We start from the raw sequence: 25,961 nt of genomic DNA, 5'->3' as shown, positions 1-25,961 counted from the left end.
AATAGGACCACCCTGGAAAAATGTAGCTCCTTCTTTCTGAAAGCTGTTAGACAAATGTATCAGTTTTACCCCTGCAGTGATTTAAGCCTCTGCAAAGACAGAATTCTAATTTAAAGATTTTTTTGCAGCCAGTCTCCTAGGGTGTCTTAGCAGCTTCAACTTCAAACATCACAGTTGTGGGTTTGTTTATGTGTAGATGTCTATAGCTCAACTGGATAGAGTGTAGAGGAGAGTCAAGAACACAGAGACCTAGAAAACACAAGCTACAGAACTGGAATTAATGACCCTCAAGAAAAAAAAAGGTAGTACTTCCAAAGCATTCATAGGACAGGAATCCAGATTGGTGGATCACAGAAGGAAGAGATTTGAATTGCAGCAGAAAACATTCCTGTCCAAAGTCCAAGAGCACGTTCCTCCTATCAATTCATTCAGAAACACATTCTTCTTCCTCATTCTTCCACTATTCAACCACTATAAAAGTACATAGACCTTTCATTAGTTTAGCTTTCATATTTTACTGAAACTATTTTTATTGTGGCATGGATGTGATTTCAGAGAGATAGTTACAAACTCAAACCTTTGTCTCCACTAAGAATACTGAGAAATCAAATTTTCCTAGAGAGTAAGAAGCAATTTCAAACCAAATTTAGAGGAGTGACCTATAATGGAAGGCCTTTAAAAAGGTAGTTTGGAGGTTCTCATAATTTTTCTTAATTCCGGAAAAGATGAAACAAGACTGAAAAAGTAAAATCATGTCTAAAGTATTTTTCAAGTATTTGAAGGATATTGACAGTATTTCCTGCCTAGACACTTCTCTGTGGGAGCCTAAGCCACTGTTTGCAGTTCAGATTTTTTCCCATACATCTGCTTTCTTTAACCAGCCCCATCAAGTGCTTACCTGGAGCAATATATGCACAAAACCCAAGTGTCTGTGTGACCACATGCAATCCCAGACTGAAAGCTGCCCATGAATGCAGAAGGAGCTGCCTGAGACTTTTCCATCCCATCCACACTGAGTACCTCCAAAATGAAGAAGCGTCACAAGCACTTTTAATGGCTGTAAATTCAACTGTGAACTACAGGCAAGCAGATGGTCTTCTAGGAAGAGGCCCTTCTCTGACACCAGTCCCAAGCCACTGCCTAATGTGGTATACCCAGACTTCACCCAATGCTGCAAATTGCAGCAGCCATTCAAATATAAAATTAATCTGTTCGCTAAAATGTCAAAGGAATGGGGAGTAGGAGAAAAGCAAACACCTATAAGGCTTTTTACTTGATCTCCAGAGCTCCTTGATGTTTTTTTCAAAGCAGTATTTCCAGAAACTAATTAAAAACAAGCTGCAAGTTTATGGAGAGTCATTTGTATAAAGATGCAACAAGGGGAAAATCAGAATTAAGCAAGTTCATTTTTTCCTGCTGGATAAAGAGGCCGGAGGGCAGCACTCAGCCATCCTGTGCAATCCCAAAGGCACAAAACTTCAAACCAGCTAACTCCTGTGCATGATGGTCACCTCGTGAATTAAGAACTGTCTAGAGGCTTCATGTAAAATCCTGAGCTCTGCTATTATAAGAAACAGTATTTCCCTTCAGTATAAATAAAAGATGATTGCTCCCAAGCAGTTTTCTCTTTCCCCAGGAGGTGCAAGGAAGTAGCTTAGTTAAGCCAAACAGCACAGTTTGTTGTATAAGAAGACTGGCTGGCTGTCTCTCTGGCCAAATACTTTATCTTTGGTTTACTAGAACAGAGGGACTAGGCACACTTTAGAGAACTCTTGAGGACAGGACTGCATCCATGCAAAGCTGATATACTGACAAAGCCAGGCAAAGGGAATGGATGTTTGGGTCCCAGCTCAATAATACAGTAAATTTGTTCACATGCAATGATGGCAGATTCCAGACAGCTGCAAATGAGTGGGTGCAGAACAAACTGAAACCTGGGCTGGTGCAGAGCTGCTCTCCTGTACCAACACCTACTGAAAGGTGTGGGAACATGCATTTTGATTTGGCTTTTGGGTCAATGGATGAAGCATGTGTCTGCCACTATGTGTACATGGGTATTTCCTCTCCCCACAAAGCCCTTTGTCACCCTGTACAAAAAAATAAAAATGCTTTTGTCAATTTTTTGGCTTTGGGCAGTAAACATCATAAATCTATTTTACAATTAGTCACAATCTAATTGCACCTATACATTAGGTTCCAATTTTAGTTGCATCACCACAAACTGTAACAACATTATTAACACTTCTGACAAAACAGATTTCTGGAGCCTTTATTTACATGAGTGCTGTAGCACCCAAAATTCTCTATGCCTACACTTTGACAGAGTAGTGCATTTGGAAATCATGAGTGGGAGTTTAAAATAGGTTCAGCATGCAGCTCACACTGTTCCCATCTCTGACATCCATATGTGGCTTGGACAATCTGGAGTTTTCTTTGAAAGGCCTTCCTCTATATGGCAAAATAAAGTTCTACATTTGCTGCTATTAGGCTCTGCAAGTTGCAGAGCTTTAAGATGTCACTAGCACAATAAACAATGATGTTTATAAACAGTCTGATGGCTAAACAGACACATCCAGGATCAAATATTTGCCACACAAGCAATCAAACAAATGGATAAACATGAAGAAAATTATTATAGAACTATAAACATTCTATTATTAACCAGCAATCTGCATATCTTCCTCCAATTAATGCCTAGAAAGGAGATGCGAGTCAGTCGAAACTTAATTACTGGCATAGCACTTTGTTGATTAGAAATGCAGTAACAGTCATTGCTTCTATTCCATTTATACAAGGCCCATAATAATAAGCCAAGGGATGTCAGTCACTGCTTTCCTGCCAGTAGTTTCTGCTGTAGCAATAGCTTCTGGTGTAAATGCACTCCTTCACTCATGTCACTCAGCTCGGTAATTGCCTTGCCACTCACATAAAGAAAACAATTTCCGGCTTTGATGGGATTTTGTCAGCGATGTGAAACTGCTCCTGCAATCTCTGCAGCAAGGTGTTAGGTGGGTTACTTTGGTGGATCATAACATGAAACTAATCTTTAAGGAAGCAGGTGGAAAGTGAGAGAGGCTTATATGCTGGTAGGTGCTAGGAAAATGGTGCTTCTCACATGATCGACAAAAGGGAAGCGTTCGATGAGGTGGAACTGAGACAAGAAGAAGAAGGCAGAAGCAAAGGGAAGGAAATTGCATTGCCATTTTCATACCATCAAGAACGTCTCTTAGTTCAGCACATCTTTCAGAAGCTCTTATAAAACCATGTATACTTATTTCATATGGCATAGGTAGCTGACCAGCAGCCTAATTTCAGCCTGCTTCATATTTGGTCCTCCCCACAAACTGCACCCTTATCACCATCATTTCATCATTCCCATCCTGAAGCTGCAGATGAAAAGAGTTTTCCCCTCAGTATGTGACATGCAGCATTGTTTTACTTCACCACCTCATCCCCAGAATGAGTGTTCCAGTGCTTGACATTTCATTCTGCTTCTCACCTCATGTGAGCCCCCAGTCCAGCTCCAGGTTTCCCTGGGATGCCTGAGGCTCACCCTAAGCTCTTCATGCACTCACACCCCTCTGCATGAGCCCAGCTTGACACAGGAGAGGGACAAGGACAACCTCTAGGATGGTAAGCAACAACTAACCTGGTCTGCTTGCTATCAAAGCCAGAACTTGCAGCAACAGAGACATAACTTTCTTCTCCCCTGCCTCTTGCCTCCAAGGTGGATTTATACTGCAATTTTCGTGGACAGGTATAAGAAACATTCAGTTTATATCTCTCTCTTATGACGATTCAAAAGTTTATTAGAAATACAATTTGTGAGTAGCAAGTTGAGGACAGAGTAAATGGAAATATTCACAGAAAAGTGTGTTTCAAGAGCCCTTTTGGATGGAAAGCCATATCAAGAATAGGATAAGGAGGCTTAAAATTAAAGGAAAAATGTAACTGTCCCACAGTATCATCCAGAGAACATCTCTAGTTTTATAATTCAGGTTTTCCCTTGCAGGCATAAGGGACAGAATGAAACAGCCAAACTGTCCATGAATAGACACAATAGCTTTGCTTTCACATTTGCAAAAGAGCCAGAGTGAAGTATTATGTACAATTTATGCAAATTGCTATAATTTACACATTTTCCAACCGGAAAAATAAAGCACAGCTTACTGAAGTCCCAGAAATTGAGGACATCAGAAATACCAAGGAAGATGGGGGCTAACCAACAGACACACACATTCCAACCAACAGGGAACTTGTTCTAATATCTGATAGGAAAAGCATAATGGGAAAATTCATCTATTTCAGTTGTTCCCAATGAAACTTTGTGTTTATTTCATATCTGCTGCTTTAACATTCAATATTGCTGTCCCAAAATCCTCTGACAGGACTAGAATTAACTGTCTTCAGTAAGCTTTCTATTTCTGAGCTCTCTCTTGAGAGAGATGAATCATGATGATCTTAAATGCACCAGACTCCTCATCCCTTCATAGCATTGTCTCTATCATAACCACAGCACAAACTTATAGCAAGTAAAAATATATTAAGTTAATGGAAAAAAGTCCTGTCATTCTTAGCCCAAATGGTTCTACTTCAATTGCAGTATATTTCATCATAGCAATATTAAGATACTTCCAAAACCACTCTTGCAGTTGAAGGAGGTAAAAAGGTCTATTTGCTTCAGGGGGACATCAAATATAATCTTTTGATTGATTAGAGCACTTTTTCATATAGGAAAACTGGGATACCCACAAACCATGGATTTAAGGAAAGTAGAGCTTAATGGTTCTCCCTTTACTCCAAAGGAAAGCATGGTAACTATTCTTACCTTCAGAAAAGGCATGACAGCTCTTCATGTGCATCTTCAGAAGTATCAAAAAGCTCCAAAGTTGTCAGGATTTACACCCTAGTGAATTATAGAACAGCACAAAAGTCACACTTAAGGATTAATTTTTTCTTTTTCAAACAACACAGACTAAAGTTCTTAATAGTATTATTGTTTCATGTTTTTATGTTTTTAATATTTGGGGAAAAAAACCCCAAACAAACAAAAACAAGTTTTAAAAACAAAACCTCCTTGGCAGGTAGCCTGACTTTGTATTGATCACTTCTTTTTCTTCACATATGGTGAAATGTTATTTTTAATGCTGACTACACAGTAAATAAAGAGAGAGATTCACACAGGGTATATCCAAAATAACCCAGCGTTGGGCTTTCCTGTAAATGAGATCATCAGCAGTACCTCAGAGTGGATTTGTGCCCTATTTTTGGTACTTCATATTTCTTTAGCATAGCATTCCTAAAAACCAATAAATAAACATAACATCTACAAGCTTAAAATACAATCTAGGCAAAACCAATTCATTAATACTGAGTAGTTGAAGTACTGTTGAGGCAGAATTTAAAGTGTAACCACAAATTTAGGACAGCTTCCCACACATGCTCCTCTCGTCAAAGTTTTCAATAAATCTCTTACACTCTATTCTCATTCTCTCCAGCTTTCTATTATTTTCCTCATATTTATTTTTTATTCAATCAAAAGCCACTTTCTTATTGGAAAATTGAAAAAAAAAATTCTGTAGAATCAGTATGTAGACACAAAAGAAACTACTGCATATTTCAAAGAGAAAGTTTCACACTCAGTATATTGAAAAATGGAATCAAATGTACACACCAGTTCTGGAAAAAGCAGAGGATGCTTCCAAGCAAAATTTTCAAGGTGTAAGGATTTGTCCAGTACCTATTGGCTCTGATGAGCTTGTAAAAAAATGAAACTGAAAACCAACCCACAAAACAACCATCCCCATAACTGATAAGGAGCATCAGTGTGATGTTCTGCAAGACCTTCTTTGCACCACTTTTGATTTCACTCTGCACACACTCTATTGTGCTTTCAAGGGCATGAAACAGAGTAAGGTCTGCTCAAGAAAATAACACATTTGAAACAAAATTAAAAAACCCCTATCCAAACCCTTTGCATTTCTATCAGAAAAAGCAAACCATAGGGTCAGGCCAGGGAGAAAACAAGGGCATTTACAAAAAACAGAAAGGTAGAAACTCTTTCATCAGCATAGCAATAAATAGCAAAAAGAGGCAGTAATAAAGAAAAACAATTATTACTACAAGGACTTTAGCCTACACCTCTCTAAGTGTTTGACCCTTACTCCTTCTTGTGAGCTCTGTTAATCTCCTCCCCTTTGTGCTTTTCCCTGTTCCTGAGGTCCCTATTTGTTAATCACCTGTCTCCAGAGCAGGTTGGCTAATTTAGATCTGACAGCTATTAGTCACCAGGCAACACGTGGCACCAGCTTTTACACAAGTGTCTGTATTTACTCATTTATCCTTTCACTTCTTTGGGGGGAAAATCATAAAATCAGCATGCTGCAGAAATGAAGAGAAGAAAGAACCTCAGATAATAGAAGAGACCATATCTCACACTTAATTAATATCAAATTTATGAATATTAATGCGAGGAACACCTAGGCCAAGATGGAGAAGGGTGTTTTGGAGAGAAGAAAAAATGCAGCTTTGTAAAGGCACACATGAAAGCTGTCACAGCTACGACTGTTGCAAGAAAAGGTGTTTCATGTGTTCCAAAAGCTGTTTTTAAAGCAATGTAACACAAACCTTGGGATATCTCTGTTTGGCAGAACAAACCCTGAAATGACTAGTGTGTAGCAACATGGCCACTTGCATGGTCACTGTTAAAAGTGTCATGAAGCCAAAGGACATAAATGTTGTGCAAGCAGACTCATGGGGTTAATAAAACATCACATAAAGGCTTCTAAAGGCAGTTCAGCTCACCTTCTAAAGAGAACAGGAAAAGCTCACCCCTCAGCAACCTTATTCACAAACCAGAGCTGTCATGCTCCATGTTAGAGATATCGCATTAGCTAATGTGAACGTGCAACACCCGCGCCAGGGCCGCAGGGGAGCAGGAGACCCTAAGTGGGCAAAGAAACAAACATCCTCCAGGCTTTGTTTGCATTCAATAGCAACAAGAAAGCCCTTGCATATTAAAGTTAATGGATACACCAGGATGACAAGCTACTCAGAAATCCAACCCCATGGAGGGAGAATTTGGCTGAATTGGCCCCTTGACTGATAGCTGATAGAAAAAACCCTAAGTGACAGCTAGAACAAGAGGGTGTTATTAGAGTCACTGCAGGTTTCCTAAATGTTTGGGGATTTTTTGCTGTGCCTGTAAGTGCTTCCAAGGTTGTTATCAAGAGCTCAATCCTTTGTTGCTACACAATTTGCCTTCTTGAGTTTATATTCTTGTTTGAACCTGCCTGTTGTTGTGTGACTGTGGGGTAGCTCTGGCAAGCTGTGGTGCATAATTTCTCCAGAGGAAAACAATAAAAGAAAGAAAAGAAGATCCATCAAAGAATCTGCAGAATATCCCATCAAGAAAACTGAGTGCTCTGGAGACTGGTGTGATCAAGATACCGGACACAGGAAAAAAAAAGTGTATTTTGACAGATACTTTTCAGTGACCTGCAAGTAGGGGAAGAGATGTTTTATGATATGAGGCAATCCCACAGTGTCTCATCTTGACATCAGCAGAACCCAGGATCAGCGATCCATAAGCATAGAAGAAAACAAGACTTTCATCCAGCAACCTGAATTTTAGATAATATTTACATATTTTCTAGCTCTTCAGGCTGCATTTGCAGTACTCTGTGTGGCAGTTTTAAGAGGTGCCTGATTATTAGCAGCTGTACCTGATTATGTGCCAATTAACACAAGAGCTCCCACAGTGTAAATATGAAGGATTTCCTTTCCTCTGCTGTTAATTTTTATCTATAACTTCAAGAAAACTCTATTGACCACCCCATGCTAATACAGTCATTTATTATGCTTATTATGGTTATAAATCCTAGAGAAACTCAACAGATCTTACTATTTTAGATATGGGATTTGTAAGAAACATTTGGCAAATTGTTTGGACAAACAAAATGTCCTGTCTCTAAACCATACACCCCCAGAAGCACCTGCTGCTTATGTCTCCTTCTCCAGTGTGTTACACAAAATGCCCCCCAGTCTCTCTGTTTGCCTCCATGTCCATCCTAGTGGACACTAATAACCACAGAGAGACGTGACTGTACTGACTGGGAACCAATTCCAGGGACAGATGGATCAGCCACAGGGAGGGAAGGCCTGGGGCTACCTCCAGGTCACACAAAGTGACCAGAAGCTGCAGCCCTTGGCAGGGCAGGACACCCTGTTTCCAAAACCAAGCAGCCACCTTGGCCATCTCTGATATTCACTTCAATAAAATTTCCAGGACACACCTTCTGCACACCCGACCAGGTCTCTGCTCCTGCCTGCACTTGGACAAAACAAAACCAAACCCTTTGGCTGAGACTTTCAAAACATCCTGAAGAGGCTTGTGATTGAGAAGTAGCTTAGGTCAGTCTGCTGCTTTTGAACACTCCTCTTCTTGTCTGTGGTATATTTTGTGTTAAACATTAATGTATAAGTATTCTGAGAATTAATGCTTTCTGCCTCATACTGACTGCATAATACAAGGAGAAATAACACCTAGAAATTACCACTGATTCAGAACTGCAAACTATTTATTCTCAGCCAGCTGGCTTGTGATATGAGCTGCTCTGTATTTAAAAGCATAGCTTTCTCCCATGCTTGTCTCAGTTTGGGTGACTTCTGTGGTGTCTCTTTGCAAAGCTTTTACCAGGGCAGTGATTTGCAGTTCACGTAAGCCACCAGGCTGCTGCATTTTGACCTTATGTTATAGATAATACAATTTAAGATGCTGATTACAGAATGGTTCTGTGAAATAGGAAGGAAACTTCTGCTGGTCTGTGAGGCTGTTCTGCTTCTCTTGAAGCATAAATGAGTTTATTTTGTCATCTCCTAAGGATCAGCCATACCGTTTGCAGCACACACACAGAGGATGTATTTTCTGCTAATCCTATGGTTATTAATCTGTTTTGTGGTAGCAGCCATGGCTCAGAACCCAAGCAAAGAAAAACAAGGTTTGAACTTAATACAGTCATGCAAGGTGCTTGTTTTTACAGGTGACACACCCATGGCTGGCTGTTTCCAAATGTGGCATTATTCAGTGAAGTATAAAAAACAGTCAGACTAAACTAATCAAAAATAATAACCTTTTTGCAATATGCACTATCTCTACAACTGAATATATTAGTGTTATTAATAATAGCCTCACATTAATGCAAATCTGTGCTGTCACCTGTGACAGAACAGCAGCTGTATGTATGACACCAATGGTTATTACATTACAAGGATGCCTGGAGTCTTATGCTGACATTAAGTGAAGTAAGCATAAAATTTAATGCATTTAACTAAATAAAAAAAAAAAAATTAATCATACCTGTAATTTAATATATGCATGTTCTTCACTGTGGCAATTACCCACAAGTCCACAAAGAACAGGCTGGGCTTGAGGCTATCAGAGAGTTTATTCAGAATTATTCTTACGGATGATAGCACTTCACGGTTTCCAAAACAAGCTTGTTCATTACATTGCTTTCTGCTAACTGTATTTCTGCAAGATGCCCCTTTCATTTGCTCATTTGCTCAGCCAGGAATGAATGAAAGGGAGCTGAAGGGGAAAAAAAAAAGTTCAGAATTATTAACCCAATTTTGCAGCTTAATTTTTAGCACAAAGTAAAAACATAAAATCATCACCTCATAGTAATCTATGGATTCAATTATTCTCACTTAGGTAGGGTTGCAGAAGTTTATGCTCCCAGAAATTTATGCCTGTTGTGTTCATCTGAATCTGCAGCCTTCCAGAAGTCTGTTCCAGATTTCGGAATAGACTGTGCACCCTGGTGTGCTGAGGGCATCCAAATGCTCCAGTTGGATCATCCTCAGTGATTAGCAAATAGATCCTTTGTCAGCATAGGCCAAGTTCCAGTTTCAGGTCACCATGTTTCTAACACATGAGATGTCTGGAATGTTGAGCTGAAATGCAAAGTTTATAAATTTAAGATTCCAATGGTTCTTTTTTGTTAGTTTATGTCCCAAAACCTTAAGCAGTAAGGAATTTGGCCCCTTACTCTGTCATTCTCAGATAAGTTCTGAGTTTCTTCAGGTCAAGACAGCTACTTCCCAGAGGCCATGCCAGCAGTTTTTCTTACTTTTATTGTTCAATATGCTGAGGAGATAAGGGAATGGGTCACGAACATCATCAGAAACACCACATTTGTTCAAGCATATTTGTCACCACAATCTCATTGCTATTGGCTTTTTCTGTGTAGAACTCACAAAACTGCTCTTAAATATTGACCCATTTTATTTGCCTAGTCATCAGCTTGGTTCATTTTATTCTAAAATAATCAATAATGTATTTACCTGGCAAAACATTTCCTCAAACATTTTCTAACCAGCCAGTGTAAGACCAATGTTGAAAAGTTTGTTTTCTTCGTTACAACTCTAAATTATGGTTTGTTTATTCAGAAAAAAAAACACACAGAAAAGTATGGTGTTATCTAGCAAGTGAGAATCTAAAAAATTGTGCTTTTTGAAATTGTAACTGGAAGAAGTAATGGCACAGGACTGTTCCACTGAAATACACTTATGATAGAAAAGAAATTCTTGGAATGAAAAGCTCTGCTCTTTCAAAAATGTTTGGATTTCATTTAGGAAGTGAGATCAAAATATTTTGCCTCAGGATAAGTAATCTGGTACTGCAATATTTGGTTTGTGAGACAGAGTCAAAATATTAGCATCGTTATGGTGATAACATGCAACTCTCTGACAAAACCCCTCAGCCTGCAGAGAAATTTCCTACAGGTCACTGCAAGGATTCAGTAACATAAGCCAGCATAAAGTGTTTCAGTGTGGCTCTGCAAACAGAAATTAATTTTTATGTGAAAAAGTTTAAATTACCTCACTTCAGCTTAAAGACCTGAAGGGTTGTATTTGGACATTATGATTTGAAGAGTTTCTTTGAACTTTGGTTCCAGATTTAATTTTTTTTATGTTTTATGTGAATTTATTGTCAATATTATCATTTATTTTATAATCTTGCACAGTAAAATAAACTCTAAATTTTTAGGATTTCTAGCATCCGCTTATATTTATCATAATCCAATAAACTAAACTACCTTAAACATAAAGTAAGCTAATTTGTCTGTCCCAAATACATACTCACATGGATTTAACAAGACATAAGGGATGAAGGGTAATTTTTTGTCATTACAGGAAAAAAAAAGCCTGCCCATTGTTTTACCCAGCAAGAGTCTTCCAGTGTCTAAATAACATTGTATTCTGCAAAAGCTTCACAGCCTAGTATTTATTTCCAATTCTTGAAAGATACGTGACAGAAAGATGAACGTATTGGTTTCCCTGCTGTGCCTTCACTGAGGTGAGATTCTGTCAGTGCTTTGAACTTCCTGTTTGGCAGACAACAGACCCTGCTAATAAAAATAACATGATCAAAGATACGGTTAAAGCCTGTGCTTGGACTGTGTGAGAAAATTTTATTGAGCACCTCAACGCCATGAACACCCAGGGAAAGCAGGGAGAGGGAATAACACCAGTCACTCCAAACTGCCACACCGAACAACTCAGTCAACCTGGGGCCATCACCTGGAACTCTTAGTTACTGAAATCTAGAAAAAGCCACAGCACACAAAAATCAAAAAACCTGCTGCTGTAGCACGTGACAATATGACCCAAATGGGTGTGAAGGCTCTGGAGAGGGCAAGGCACCATGAAGCCTCAAGAGGGGAAGTGGCAGTCATTTTTCTAGAGGCCTCCCAGTGCGGCATTCACGTTCTCTGAAAAATCCCTTTGCCCAGGATTTTTCTCCTTGGAAGCTGAGAAGCCTCAGAAAAAGGAAAACAATTCTTATCTCATTTGCTTCTCCTCTGTTTTGCTCATGTGGAATGTGTTTGGAGATTGCTTACCCACAGGTGATTGTTTAATTGGATTCTGGTGTGAGTTGTTTTGAGTCTTTGGCCAATCTGTGTCAAGACTCTGGAGAGAGTCACAAATTTTCATTATTATTTTTTTAGCATTGTGTAAGTATCCTTTCTGTATTCTTTAGTATAGTATAGCATTCTTTAAAATAACATAGTATTATAAAATAATAAATGAGCCTTCTGAGAACATGGAGTCAGATTCATCATTCCTTCCTTCGTTGGGGCACCCCACAGATACAATATCCCAGGGCCTCCCTCTGCTCACCCATCCCTCCCTCTGCTGTCCCTGCTTCATTCCCACTGCCAGCTCCGACAGCCCAGGGGCAATGCCAGGAGGAAACGAATCTGAGACAATGACAAAACCCTCCTCCCAGGCTAGGACCAGGGAAGCCATGCTGAGGAGAGGTAGCCATGGGGGCTGGCTGCCTCTCCTCAGGCTGAGGTGGGAATCCCGGGGCTGCAAAAGAGGGTGAGGAGATTCAGTTGTCTGGCCTGGGGCACCATGAAAGTGCAGTGCAGCCATAGCCTGAAGAAATGGCTTTATAAACACCCTTTCGGATCAGGGCCTTTGAAATTTAGGCAAACACAAGGAAAAAATTCGGAAAGAAACAGCTGCTGAGGCCCAGCATCCCAGGAAACATGTCCCTCCATGGATGTCTTATCCAGTCCAAGAGTATCACAGAATAATGGGCTGGGCCTGCCCACAAAGGGAAATCTATGGGATTTAATCCAAAAAAGAAGTTTTGATTTTATGGGAGGTCAGTTTTGTTTCATTTAAATTCTTTTCTATATGTTCTGATCCAGAATGAAAGCTACCATTATTTCTTTCATGTCATTCCACTCCAATTCATTTCCCAAGCTACAGCCATTGAAATGCAGAATAAAAGTATGGCAAATTATAATTGATGGCATCAAACAGTGGAGCATATTTTTTTTTCTTGTAAAATTTTATTTTAAACACCAGTTCAACATTTCATTTCCATGCTTCCCAATGCATCTTTCCCTATTACTCTACTACTAAGCTTTGCTACTCTGGTTTTGTCCCCCCCATCCACCCAGCACGACCAATGCTCCAAAAGGATTTTTACCTGTCTCACTTTAGTATTGTTGGTACCAGCAACAGTCTCATCACTTACCCTGCACTGAAAGATGGGAAGAGTTCAGCCCTGGGTAAGTTTTCTGGCTTCTCACTGTAATAACTAGTGCCACTAACCCAATAAAATTTTATATCATTTTTATTGCATCCCTCCTAGAGAATTATAGGCAGAGCAGTGGCTTGGAGAGCAGATGTGCGAAGCTGCAGACAGAACTGCATCTGTTTCCTTTTGCCACAAATTGTTTTGTATAGATCCCTGTTGACTAGGAAATTTAACATACTGTCACTGTACATCACATTTGTAATAAAATCATTGTTAAACAAACACATTATTCCCTTCTACTCTCCTCCCCCTTTTCTTTTTCTAATAACAAACTGACTTTCTAGTCTCTCCATATTCTTCCTTCTCACTCCCCAAAATAGATTTTTTTTTTGGCTCCAGTTTTACTTGGACCTGGACCAAGTCCAGAAGTTTGATGTTGGCTTTTACAGCAGTCCTGAGAGTACAGGGAAGGTGGGGAAATGTCAGTAAGAATCTGCTGCTTCCCACTAAATCAAAATATATTTGTCACTGTATTTCCTGATGGGATCTTGGGTTTTTTGTTTTGTTTTTTTTTTCTTTTTTCTCTTTTTTCTTTCACCCAAACCTTGCTTTCTCTGAGCAGAAGAGAATTAAGTCACCATCCAGATCCAGATATGGAATTGAAAAGAAAAGCTGTCTCTGAGCTGCAGAAAGTTGCCTGTAGCATTTAATCTCCAGGCTGGGGTGATGCCCTGCTTTTGCTGCAGCTGTGAGTGCTTTGCAACCTCATCCTTCCCTGGGTCACTGCAGCTACTCCAGCTTTTGGGCTGTGGAATAAAACAGCTCCTGCTTACTGATAAACACAGAAAACAGAGGCCTCTGAGAGCACATTGCCATTTGCAGGCAAAAACAGACTAATTTTGGTCATATTCCTAGAAGAGGGAGAGTGGTGTGTTAATGTAACACAAACCCTCCAAGGTAACATATCTTTGGGAAATACATGTTTTCTGAAGGATGGGGCCACACCAGCTGCAGCTCCTCTGCTTCTTGGGGTGTGGTTACACAGCATGCTCAGTGTCTCAGAAATCAGGAAAGCCAGACTCTGCCTGTGCCATCTCACATGGACGTGGAGCAAAACCATATAGAACTGCTTGGGGCTGTGGCTGTACATCATTCCCCAAAGCAGCCATTCTCACAGAGAGGCACTGCCATACCAAATATCTGGGTACAGTGCCAAGCTGGGAACACAGCTGACACAGACAATAATGAGGGGGAGCTGATGGGATTATGACTGAAAATCACAACAGTAATAAAATGACAGAAGGAGTCACAAGCCGTTTAAGGAGTTCTGCCTTATTTGCATTTTCTTATGTTGCTTGGAAAACTTAATGAAGTTTATCTTCTGTCATTAAGATAAACCAGCTCTGTGGTGGTGCTGTCAGAGCTTCACTAATTAAAAGTCAGCCTCCAAGTGCTTAAAGCTTGTCTACACTTGAAAATTAATTCAGTTTGAGGTAGCGTATACATTTAATTTGCAGCAGCTATATTACCTAAATTAGGATATCTGTTTTGTAGGCAGCGTTCCTCTGAACTTGGCTCAAATTGAAACTGAGCATTTGCTTCTTTGCCTTATCCTGAACCAAGACATCTGTGTATAAGGAAGGATTCAGGGATACCTCTTGCTAAGTATCCCCATGCACATACAAGACTTAGGATGGCTGATCCACAGCACTTTCCTTTCTGAATGCTTCTCCCTGCCTTGTGTCCCATCAGCTGAGGCAAGTCTGCAAGCAACAGATGATGCATGGCTGCAAACAATGTGCTATATTGATATAGTTGTCAAATTTGTATGGACCTGTAGTGCTTATGCAAGGCTGCTATTACAGCACAAAGCCTAAATAAGAGAACTGAAGCCTGGACTAAGACCTTTCTAAAAAACCAAAAATATTTTCTTTGTATTTTTATAAACAAGAAAGTTGGAATGTTCATGTTTCAGAAAAAACATGAACATTTGGGATCACCTTTCTTTATGTGCATTGTATGAATACAACTATCAACCAGTTTAAGAAATTATTAGGAAATGAGCACTAGGTAATATGAAAACAATTCTTACTATCAAGGGTGTTTTTCCAATTAAATTCCAAGAGCTTACAACATCCAAGACATTTGGAAATTTCAGAATAGCTGAAGAGCACAAAGCAAAGTTCTTATTTCAAATCCTGCTCTCTCAGATACATGTTCAAGGCTAGAAAGTTTTTCTAATGCTTGCTAGTGGAATAGATCCAAGACAAGGACTAGAGAGGACATGGAGCAATGCAGCATCCATAGCTTGACTCTCATCATCTAATCTGGATGATGTACTGAGGGTAGAAAGATGCTGTTTGAAAGGAAAGGCTGTCCCCACTCAAAGGAACATAAGTAGGGGTAAAATAAATGCTGTTTCAGGTGCTCTTTTTCAGATCTCTTTGTAGAGCTCACAGAGCATAACGTAGCTCCAGGTTGGTCTTTAGGCATATGGCAAATCCAGACAAGAAAACAAGTCAAATTGGGAGTTTTATTCAGGATCTGAAGTGAAGAATCATTCATCACCATTGTGAGGGAAATGATCATGGTGCTTCCCTCATCCATTTTAAGCAGAGATTTTGGACAATGTTGAAGGAAAATAGTGGATGGAGAGCCATGTCTGGCAAAAAGTGTGTGTCAGATGAAAAGAAGCATTTTGGCAGTCCTTGCAAGGCTGTCTGACCCTTCAGCTTCACCTATCTGGCCAGGTGAAAATAACATCATTTTTCCTCTTCTACATGCAAGGGAAAGGAAAGGGACTTTTCTTGCTGTTAAATACAAGACTCTTTAATCATCATCTAGTTTCTACAAGATTTTAGCTGATTTTCTACTTGGTGCCATCTGTATTTGTTGGGAGTCCTCCACTATTTCTTGTTAGATGTCTGCAATGGATTCTCCCTGAGACTGATGGTTCCAACAATGTCACCTTTCTATGACAAAACTGGGAACCTCTGCTCTGGTGGGACATTGGTAAAACAAGAGCTGCCCTCCATTAAGTTATTATTTTCTCCCAAATAATAAGAAATGGCCTCAACCTGTTCCAAAGAATGTTTAGATTGGCTGTTAGGAAAAATTTCTTCATTGAAAGGACTGTCAAGTAGTGGAAGAGGCCACCCAGGGAAGAGGTTGTCACCATCTTGGAGGTATTTAACAGACATGTAGATGTGGCACTGACATGGTGGTTTTGTGGTAAGTTTGGGAGTGCTGGATTTATGGTTGAACACAATGACCTTAGAGATATTTTCCAACCTAAATGATTCTGTAATTATGGTGTAATATTCTCAGAGAGAGATACTGAATGCTAATAAACAAAGTCCTAGAAATACCACAATAAGACAACTTCCCTATATCCCGTTATTTTCTTTTGTTCTGTCCCTACCCTCATTTTCTTATGTTTTTCTCATATAAAATGTTTATTACCCTCAATGGTCTGGGATGGACCTGGGGTCAATGTGGCACTGGCACTGAAGGACTGCTGGGCCTCTGATGAGTTCCTGGACCCCAAGGAAGGATATAATCCTTCTTCAAAGCTAAGAAATATCAAGTGATGGCTGTCCTTCCTCAAAATCCAGCCACAAAAGTTTCCTGTGTTATGAAATTAGCTGGGGGGAGCCGGGGGAGGAACACCAAGCCAGAGGAAAATATTTAGGAGGACTCCTGCATATGCTGGTACATGTCTGGGGACATGTGCACATGGATACACATGCAAATACCCAGAAGAGGACCACGTGTTAGTTTCCAACATAACCTTAAGGATAATACAGGATGCAATTGGCAGTGGTCATCCAGCTGGGGTGAGATATTCCTCCTGCTGGTATCCAACTGCTTGCTCAAAATGAAACGCTTGGCAGCAGAAATGTGCCACAGCTGGAAAACATGAACGAGTCAAAACAAATAAACAATCCCAAAATTAGGTTTAAACCAGAGAATAAAAATCAAATGGCATTTGAAAGCGTACTAAAATTGGCTGGTGTCTGACAGAGCATTTAGTGGCTCAGCACTTCTCTGCTGCACTTCAGAAATTAAAGAGAGAAACAGTCTTAGATGAAGCAATAAATAATGGACACTTTCAACACATAATTTGCACTTGAATTAACTAGGCTGGCTAAATTAATTCATCCATTATGAAAGGAGAATTTTACTGTCCACAGTTTCAGGTTCCCTAGTGTGCTAAGTCTAATGGGGATTGAGGCAGAGACTACTGGCTTCCTAGAAATTGCTACTAAATTACTCTCCTCCCAATTATTATCCAGTTCACACAATTTGGAAGCTTAACATTGATAAAAACAATTGTCCCAGGGCCTTGTTTGAATTGTGAGGGTGAACAGCTACAGCAGCACTTTTGGGTAATCCAGCCCTCACCCAGGTTTTTGTCTGAAACATTTTTCAGGCCTCCCATCCCAGAGGGGTTGAAATCACACAATCAAAGTTACTTTGAATTCAACATAAATTTAAAAATGTTTGAGGCTGAGGGGTGATTTCTTTGCAATAATATTTTAATTGCTTCCCTGAGAAATGTTCAGATAACCTTAAAATGGATACTTGCTGCAATATATGACAATAGGTTATTAATTATATAGCTTAGAGCAATCAAGAACTAACTGGAGGAAGACATAAGCTTGGAGACATATGGAATAATCAATATATTACATTGTTCTTAATAATGCATTGTGTTTGCAACTACAAACACAAGTTGTATTTTCATGAACTACACCATCAGGTTTTTCAAAACCATGCTCAAAAATTCCAAAAGCATTTGAAGAAAGGGGGAAAAGAAATTGGTCATCTCCCCATTGCAAACAAAGAGTGGCAGAGAAGGAAACCAGCTCATAATTCAAACCACGTTCAGGGTAGGGTCACATGCCTTTGCCCACTCCATGTCAGGAGAGATACTCCACAGTAACCTCCAAGGGCACCCCAGGCTTCCCAAGGGACACACTGTGAGTTAAGGAGAGGATCTGAGCAGCAAGGCTTTGACAGGAGCACGGTTCAGCAGCAAAACCTATTTAAATTTCTGACACTTCTGCCAACGTCTAGAGAAAACTTGTTCTGGTTGGGGAACAAGAACAAGCAAGTGATGGATGGGCACCTGACAGCACTGCCCTTTGCTAGTGAAGCTTTTAACACCTTTTCTGAAATCAGAGAGGAGAGAGGAGCTTTCCCACATAGCTCAAGTCACACAGCCAGGCCAGGACAGGATGGATTTTGTCAGAATAGTGACACTCTCCCAAAAGAGCTATGTTGCAAAGCAGAAGATGTGCCTGTTGCTCACACTTTTCCAAGCTTTCTGTCCCACATCCTGGTCTGCCTTTCCCCAGAGAAATATAACACTTTCCAGCATCACTATTTTTTTCCTCAATTTTTTTTTATAATGGAGGAAAAATCATAGCAGTCCTTGCTGTGCCAGAGTATTACTCCATCAGCCCATAGAGTTTCCTCACTCCACACGGACCATAACTGTGGTGTGAGGAGAAGGAATAAAGAAAACAGGAAGGCAATAAATCAATGCTACACTCCTTGCAATGGCACTATAATGCCCTATCTGAGAGCTCTGGCACCAAAAACAAAGAGCTAGAAACATTTATACCTTTTCTTTTGATTGCCATGATGAAACAAGCTGAATGAATTGTTGCCTACCAAAGGTACTCAAATATTTTCCACTTTCCTTCCTCAGTGTCTATTGATTTGCTCTGTGCAGAAAGCAAACCATATTGCAGCAGAAAGCTGCACTGTTACAGAGTCCAAAGGGACTCACTCCTTCCCTGTCTGCTTACACACTGAGAAGATGGCAGTGACAGTGACAGTCTGTCCTAGCTGCCTTTGTCACCTTCATCCCAAAGATTGTGTACACATATCTTCAGCATTAAACCTAAGAGGCAAGATATGTTATCCTGTAAGTCACATCCTTCAAGATATAAATCCATTTACAGAATCGCTAAGGTTTCTTCCTTTACTCTTAGCTCCAGAGAAAATTAAAAAAAAAATACATCTAAACAGAGTGAATTTGAAGACCATAACAGGATGGGACTTTAAATATTGATTTTGTTTATTAGTGGAATGTGACAGCACAAAGCATCTACCGTGTGCACAGTGAGGATAGACAGACATCCTCTGGAGCAGCTAACGCCCTGGAACTTTACAGGATAACTTTTAAAAGCATTCACTAAACACAGAGCACAGAAATGATCTGGGTGAATACATTTGAGCTACCTGAAATGATTGGCAAATGATTGACTCTTGCCAGGGCCATCTTTAAAGCAGGAGCAAACTCTGCTTGCACTTGGGCGGAAAATGAATTGAACAGATTGCCACTGAAGGGAGCATTGCCTTCCCAGCCAGAGGCTAAGGGTGATAAAAGGGATGTTTAGACACATCACAGCAACAAGTCTGTGTTTTTAAATTTTTGTGAGCTGATACAAATCAAGGAGCCTTGAGGGAAGCATTCAAGTACTGAGAAATTCAATATCAAAGATAAGAACAAATAAAAGTATCTCACAAATCACAATTATGAGGACAGGCTTTCTCCAAGATTCATTCAAATTTTCAAAGATTCAGTATATAGTATATACTAAATATTATTTATGTATTCCTTGAGCCTTCTAATCGAAGGAAGAAATCCTCCATTTCCTAAGCTAATGTGAATAGAGTAGTTTCCTTCAATATCAGAAGCATTTCAGAAAATTAATTCTGTATCTCTGAAAAGGTCATTTATTCAAGGATGAGTGCCATAAACTTACTTGTATGTCTGTTCAGCTCAAGTGAACACAAAGCAAATCAATTCAGTGTGGTCAAGTGTAATTACCTGCCAGAGCAGGATCCATCGCTTGCTTTTATTATTAACAATGCCACGGATGCACCAAATTCAGCAACAGCGATTCTGATTAATGTGAGGTCATACACTGCTCTTCATTTCCAAGTGCTTCCTTCTCCTGGAGTTTATAACATGATTGCTACAATAGAATAATTTTATTAGTATTTGTACTGTCATGGCAATTAACTTCTAGTTAATGAACAAATTATGAGGTCCAGTGCTAGATTAGCAGGATTAAGTTTTAACTGGAAGGGGAAAAGGCTGTGTTTGTCTAAAATGTGCATGTGTTTCTAGGAGCTGGAAGTGCTCACAGGACTTTGGGGCCTTAGCTCATCTTTCTTTCCATTGTCTTGAAAATATTTTTTAAATACATAAAGAACACACATACTGGGGGTGAACTCTTCCACTAAGCTCTGCTCACCTGTGGTTATAAAAGACTTCAGCAATTACTGCTACATTCTAAGTGTCATTTCAAGGACCTAAAAGTTGCACCTCAACAATTTATGGATGAATAAACCTTTACTTTAAACTAAGTTTTTCTTTGTCATTCTTTAATGAAACAAGTTAATAAAAAATTACATGTACTTCCCAATAAGCTCCCTACTATGCTAGGAACTCATTAACATTTTTGTGGATTGGGCTTTCTCCCCCCTTTCTGGTATGATATAGTTTGGTATGATATAGTTTGGATATTTTAACCCAGGTATTTTTTAATCACTTCAGTAAAATGACAACAATGAATGCTTGTAAATGGGCTATGCACTCAATATAAAAGTCAATTCAATATATATTTATGTTCCTATATGATGTTTATAAAGCTCAGAGAAAAAAAGAGATAGGTTACAGACTATAAAATTATTGATGGAAACCAGCCAAAAAACTTCAGTCAAATTAGGCTAATATTTACAATATACACTCAATAGTCAATCACAAAGTTAGGAATGAACTGATCATTGCAGGAGAATTCAGAGCATCATTGCACAGATGAATTGCCTCCTAGCCTTCAGCACAACTGTGTGGTTACACAGTGATGCTTGTGTCAGTTTTTTTTTTGTATGTGATGGCAAAAATGTTCTGGTACAGTCAAATGAAAATTAAATTATGATTTAATAAGAAGAAAAGCAATTAGAAATAAAGATAACTCACAAAGACAGAAACATTATTCCACACAGTTACCAAATTAAGAAGGCTGACCTCGTTGGAATTGCTGCTAAACCTCCCCAGCAGGCAAATTTAACTGTGTGCATCAGGCTACAGTTTCCCTGAAGCCCTTCCAGAGCATCAGAAACTGCCATGATTTCCAAGGAGTTCTCTGATCATGTAACTTGCCTGGGTGCTATTCAGCATAAGAGCTGTTTAAAGAACAAAGCATATAATTCTACACAATACAGAATGCCATTTGTCTTATTTTGTAGGGCTCCTGCTGAAGTCCTGGCTCTCAAGGTAGTGCAGTCAAAATCAATTCTCACCTCCATTCATCGTGCCTCGGGGATGAATGGATGCAGTCTGTGTGCCACATCCATAAGAGCTGCTTCCATTATTCTCCAATCCCCCCAAAACAAGTATAATTCAATTGATTTTCTCTGTGCTTCCAAGAAGGTTACAAAGGACAAAGCTGTGCAAAATCAGAGAGCAGCACCCTCCTGGTAGAGCTCCAAAAGCAGCAGGAATGGGGAGAAGCTTGAATTAACAGAGGATGCTCATGCACAGGGGTCTCTGGAGCATGGGGGATGTAAAGATCCGTCTTCCTAAAATTCTGGCAGCTGCAATGCCAAAGGAAGATACTTTTAGTTTTGCAGTCTTTGCCCAGTAACAACAATGCTGACTTCCTTTACTCATGTGTTTTTATAATTTGACACAATACATAGTGCACTTCTTCAGGAATCACTTTCTTATTTTGCTCAGCTCCTAAAGTACAAGGGAGATCTTGCAAGACTCCGGGATCCTCCTATTTTTACCATCTTACTGGTAACAGTGAAAATTTTCTGTAATATAATTTTGCCATCAGATCTAATGGGTTCACCAGGAAATATCAAGCTATGGGGAAAATACTATGATTCTAAAAATTATTTTTTATTATTTTAATTTTTTTATCAAGCATATGCAAAAGAAATGATTCCTTTTGAAGCCTGAATTTGAAAATGCTTTGTTTTGTTCTTTATTTAAAATGTAATACTGCTGCTCTTTGGGGGATAAAGTCCTAAACCAAACACAACTTGCTGTTCTGAATCATGTTTCACTTTAGATCTCAGCATTTACCACATTTGGGACAAAACACCATTTTTGTTCTGATCTACATGACAGGCTGTCATCAGAATATGAATACATCCACATGGACCTAATCAATTGTATGTACAAGCACTACATCTTCCCAAAAATTCTGCTTATTCAGTCACAACATAAAAACAGAAAAGAAAGAGCCCTTGCCTGCCTTTCACAGAATTTTAGGTAAGCTGTTATAAAGTAGCTGATGTTTTTCAGAGAAATAAACCATTTCATAAGTACAGCGAGCAACAGGAGGCAGAAATACATTGACCTTGGAATATACAGATTGAACAATTTCAGCAGAACAACAGTATGAACTTCATGGACCCTTTCTGTGATGGATCCTTTCAGCTCTTCAGTGCCAGCATCTACAAGGTTTAAGGGATTTCACCTGCAATATCTACAGGTGGAATTATTCTCATATACCTTGAACTCAGTTTAAAAAACAAACCACAAAAAAATTTATCTCACATCATTTTAGGTCATATCACACCAGCTGAAGACAACACTGGCTTCCTATTTCTATTCTTAGGTTGGACTTGATGATCTCCAAGGTCTTTTCCAGCCTTGTTGATTCTGTGTTTCTGATTCTTCCTTTAAAAGTAGCTTTATGCTGTGGCCAAAGTTTTGGTTGGGTAAGCACCTATGGATTTAGTCTTTTCAAGTTTTGTGACCTAAGTTAGAAGCCACAATATTCCTCAGTATGCAATGCTGGCTTTCCTTCTGCCCTTCTGAAAGTGTAATTCATGCAGGAATAAAATGCCTCAGAATCGCTAAAAAAACCCCACCAACAGCTCATCAGGCACATAGGCTGATATTCCTCTGACATTTAATTCCTGTCTCCCTTTGTAAATCAGCACACTCTCAAATTAAATTAGACCTGAAAGTCTCCTAGTCTGATGAGTGAAGAGAGCACAAATGCTCCAGGATCAGGATGTCTCTCTCCTGCTGAGAAAAAGACCCAGAGAAGCATATGGAGGGTGCACTCTTGTTGGAAGCCAAAACTCAGCCTCCTCATTTTCCATATTTGTTTCAAAGCTTTTCCCAATCTATATTACTGCAAATATTTCTTTCCAACAGAAACTCCAGCTTGGGGGCGTGTGTGAAAAGATGATATAACGTTTCACAGGTGTTAGCAAAATAATTTTACAGATGACACGGGTAGGAAACCAAATGTTTCTTTGATGTTTTGATGAGTCCCTATCTCCATATTTTTTCCAGCAGAGGTAGGACTCTCATTATTTCAGTCTCACCCATCTGGATTTAAAAACACAGAGTTTAACATTTTATAACCTTTCAAACAAAAAAAATAAAAGAGGAGCTGAAAAAAGAGAGCCTGAGCTCCCCTGTAAAAGATCTCAAGTAACAAATCAGAGGCACAGTCATCCAAATCATGGAGAGGGGAGGAGAGAAGTGTTACCACAGGGGCCCTTCCTAAAGGCCTCCCAAAACAACCCGAGCTCTTCAGACAAACAACATGCAGTGAGACAAGGGCTAAGTTCCCAACTACTTACATATTTTATATTGAGTCATAATTAGCTGCAATATATATATATACACTTCACTTTAAACCAGCTATGAAGAGCTGAGTAAGTGCCAGGGACTGCCACCTGCTCCCTAAGCCATAATTAACTGCCTGATTATGAAATACATATATATTTATCTAATTAGTTTTAATGGCCTTGCTTTCGCTGGCTCCGCTCCAAAAATCAGGTGGAAAAGCACATCCTACTGATTGATGGAGAGAGGTTAGATGTGGTATTTTCGGGGTCCCCTGGATGGATGGATGGAGAAAATGATGAATCTGACTCCATGTTCTCAGAAGGCTAATTTATTATTTTATAATATTATATTATATTGAAGAATACTATACTAAAACTACACTAGAGAAAGGATACAGACAGAAGGTTTAACAAGATACTAATTAAAAACCTGTGACTCTCTCCAGAGTCCTGACACAGCCTGACCATGATTAGTCATTAAGTTAAAACAATTCACATGGAACCAATCAAACAACCACCTGTTGGATAAACAATCTCCAAACCACATTCCAAAGCAGCAAAACACAGGAGAAGCAAACGAGACAATATTGTTTTCCTTTTTCTCTGAGGCTTCTCAGCTTCCCAGGAGAAGAATCCTGGGCAAAGAGGATTTTTCAGAAAATATGACAGTGACAGCTAGACACGAGCAGTTCTCACAGGGGGCTCTCCTCCAGAGGCCAGCATGGCTCCAGTGGGAGGCCAGGAAGGGTAAGGAGGGACACCCAAGGCAGGGAGCTGCTGGAAGGTTTAACAGGACAACACCCAGGGCATTGCTAAGGCAGCCCCTCTCTGCCTGTGCCAGGGTGGGCCACTAGCCAAAGTTTGTCCTGGGTCTCGTGGTACTGTGGGTGAGGATCGGATGTGAGGAACCAGGAAGATGAGTGCACAGACAGGAGTAACTGTGCCCCACCATGAGGGGACACCAACAAAATGCTGCTTCTTCAAACAGAGATCACTGATTATTTGAGCCCTTGTAATTCTACTGGCAGCATGGTCCAGAAAGACTTTCTATGGATTGGGATACTTTGCTAATTAATTCAGGAAGAAAAAAAAATTCTATTAATATGTCTTTTTTCCCACTTCCCTCTTGCAGTATAACCAGTGTTGCATTCACTGTTAGTTTCTGGGTGAGCAACGTTAAGACTTTGCCACAGGTCAGATTTTATCATAAATTCCACATTTTGATTGCAACTCCAACACTTCCTGCAGCATAAATACATTTAGGGCCAGATTTTAAAAGCACTTCAGATGCCAAAGGGTACATTTGACATCGATTTCCAGGGAAGCCAGGAATCCAAATGCATCAAAATCCAGTCATTCAGGCCAGCCCCAGTGAATCACTCTCTGTTTCCAAGGGCTGCAGACTAGCTCAATTCTGACTCCAGATTAGAAAGCCCTAACACTATAGCAAGCCTGGGACTTTTTACAACAATCCACCCATGGAAAATCTCCAAAAAAGGAATAAAAAAGATGGCCTGCAGCTTCTCCATCCCTCTTTACACACCTTGTGATTTTGCAGGACGTACCTGTCAGGTTCTGTCCTGAACACCAACAGCTCACATTATTTACATCTCTGGATATCTATTTTAAAGCCTGTGCTTTCTTCCTGGAAGCAGAGAGATCAATCCATGGGTTGGGATATTAATGTGAAGCCCCCACAAGATGCACTACTAGGTCTCAGTGCTCCCCTGTGCATGTATTGAACCAGACCTTTGGTTATTGGAGTTTATTCCCACAGGGGAACACCCATCCATTGGGCCAAGCTGCTGTAGCAGCTTGCAGACTTCCAACAGCCTTCCCTTCCCAAAGCTGGGATTCCTGCTCAGCTCTGCCTGCCCCAACACATTACAGCTGCCTTTGCACCGCCACGCTGATGCCGTCAGACCCATCAAGTGCTCCTGTGACATTTATACAAGAGAAAAGTCGATCATCCAGACAACAATTTCACCAAATCCATCATCAAAGCCTGGTAAATGAAGTGTGACAGACTCATTCTCACTTAATGCCCGAGGTCGTGCCAGGTGACAGCAGTGATGCTGGTGTAGCTGTCCCACAGCAGAGCAGGTACATTAATTTAGTGACACATACTCCTGTCTCTATTCCTTGGTTTTCTCCACCACCACCACAGGGTAACTAGCTGTGGATGCCACTTCTTCCAGCCTGCAAGGTTAAAAAAAAATACCCTCAGAAATCCCTTTATTTCCACAGATGGGCTGAGATCCCCAAGGCTCCAGAGAGCCACGTC

General features: G+C 39.9%; 1 protein-coding gene across 1 annotated transcript in view; it reads right to left on the bottom strand.

The window, feature by feature from the left end:
- The window catches only part of SPTLC3 (serine palmitoyltransferase long chain base subunit 3), a 148,701-nt gene extending 138,551 nt beyond the window's left edge, over positions 1 to 10,150 (bottom strand). The window contains exons 1-4 of the mRNA XM_054630083.2: positions 10,050 to 10,150; positions 9,676 to 9,954; positions 9,359 to 9,589; positions 4,829 to 4,906 (exon numbers count right to left, since the gene is read on the bottom strand). The gene's annotated coding sequence lies outside the window, so the exon portion shown is untranslated. The remainder of the gene's footprint in view (positions 1 to 4,828; positions 4,907 to 9,358; positions 9,590 to 9,675; positions 9,955 to 10,049) is intronic.
- Between the last annotated feature and the right edge of the window lie 15,811 nt (positions 10,151 to 25,961).

The sequence above is a fragment of the Agelaius phoeniceus genome, chromosome 3 (assembly GCF_051311805.1).
Source record: "Agelaius phoeniceus isolate bAgePho1 chromosome 3, bAgePho1.hap1, whole genome shotgun sequence".
NCBI classification, from domain to species: domain Eukaryota; kingdom Metazoa; phylum Chordata; class Aves; order Passeriformes; family Icteridae; genus Agelaius; species Agelaius phoeniceus.
Note: the sequence above shows the minus strand (reverse complement) of the source record. Positions and strands in the feature narration are given on the sequence as shown.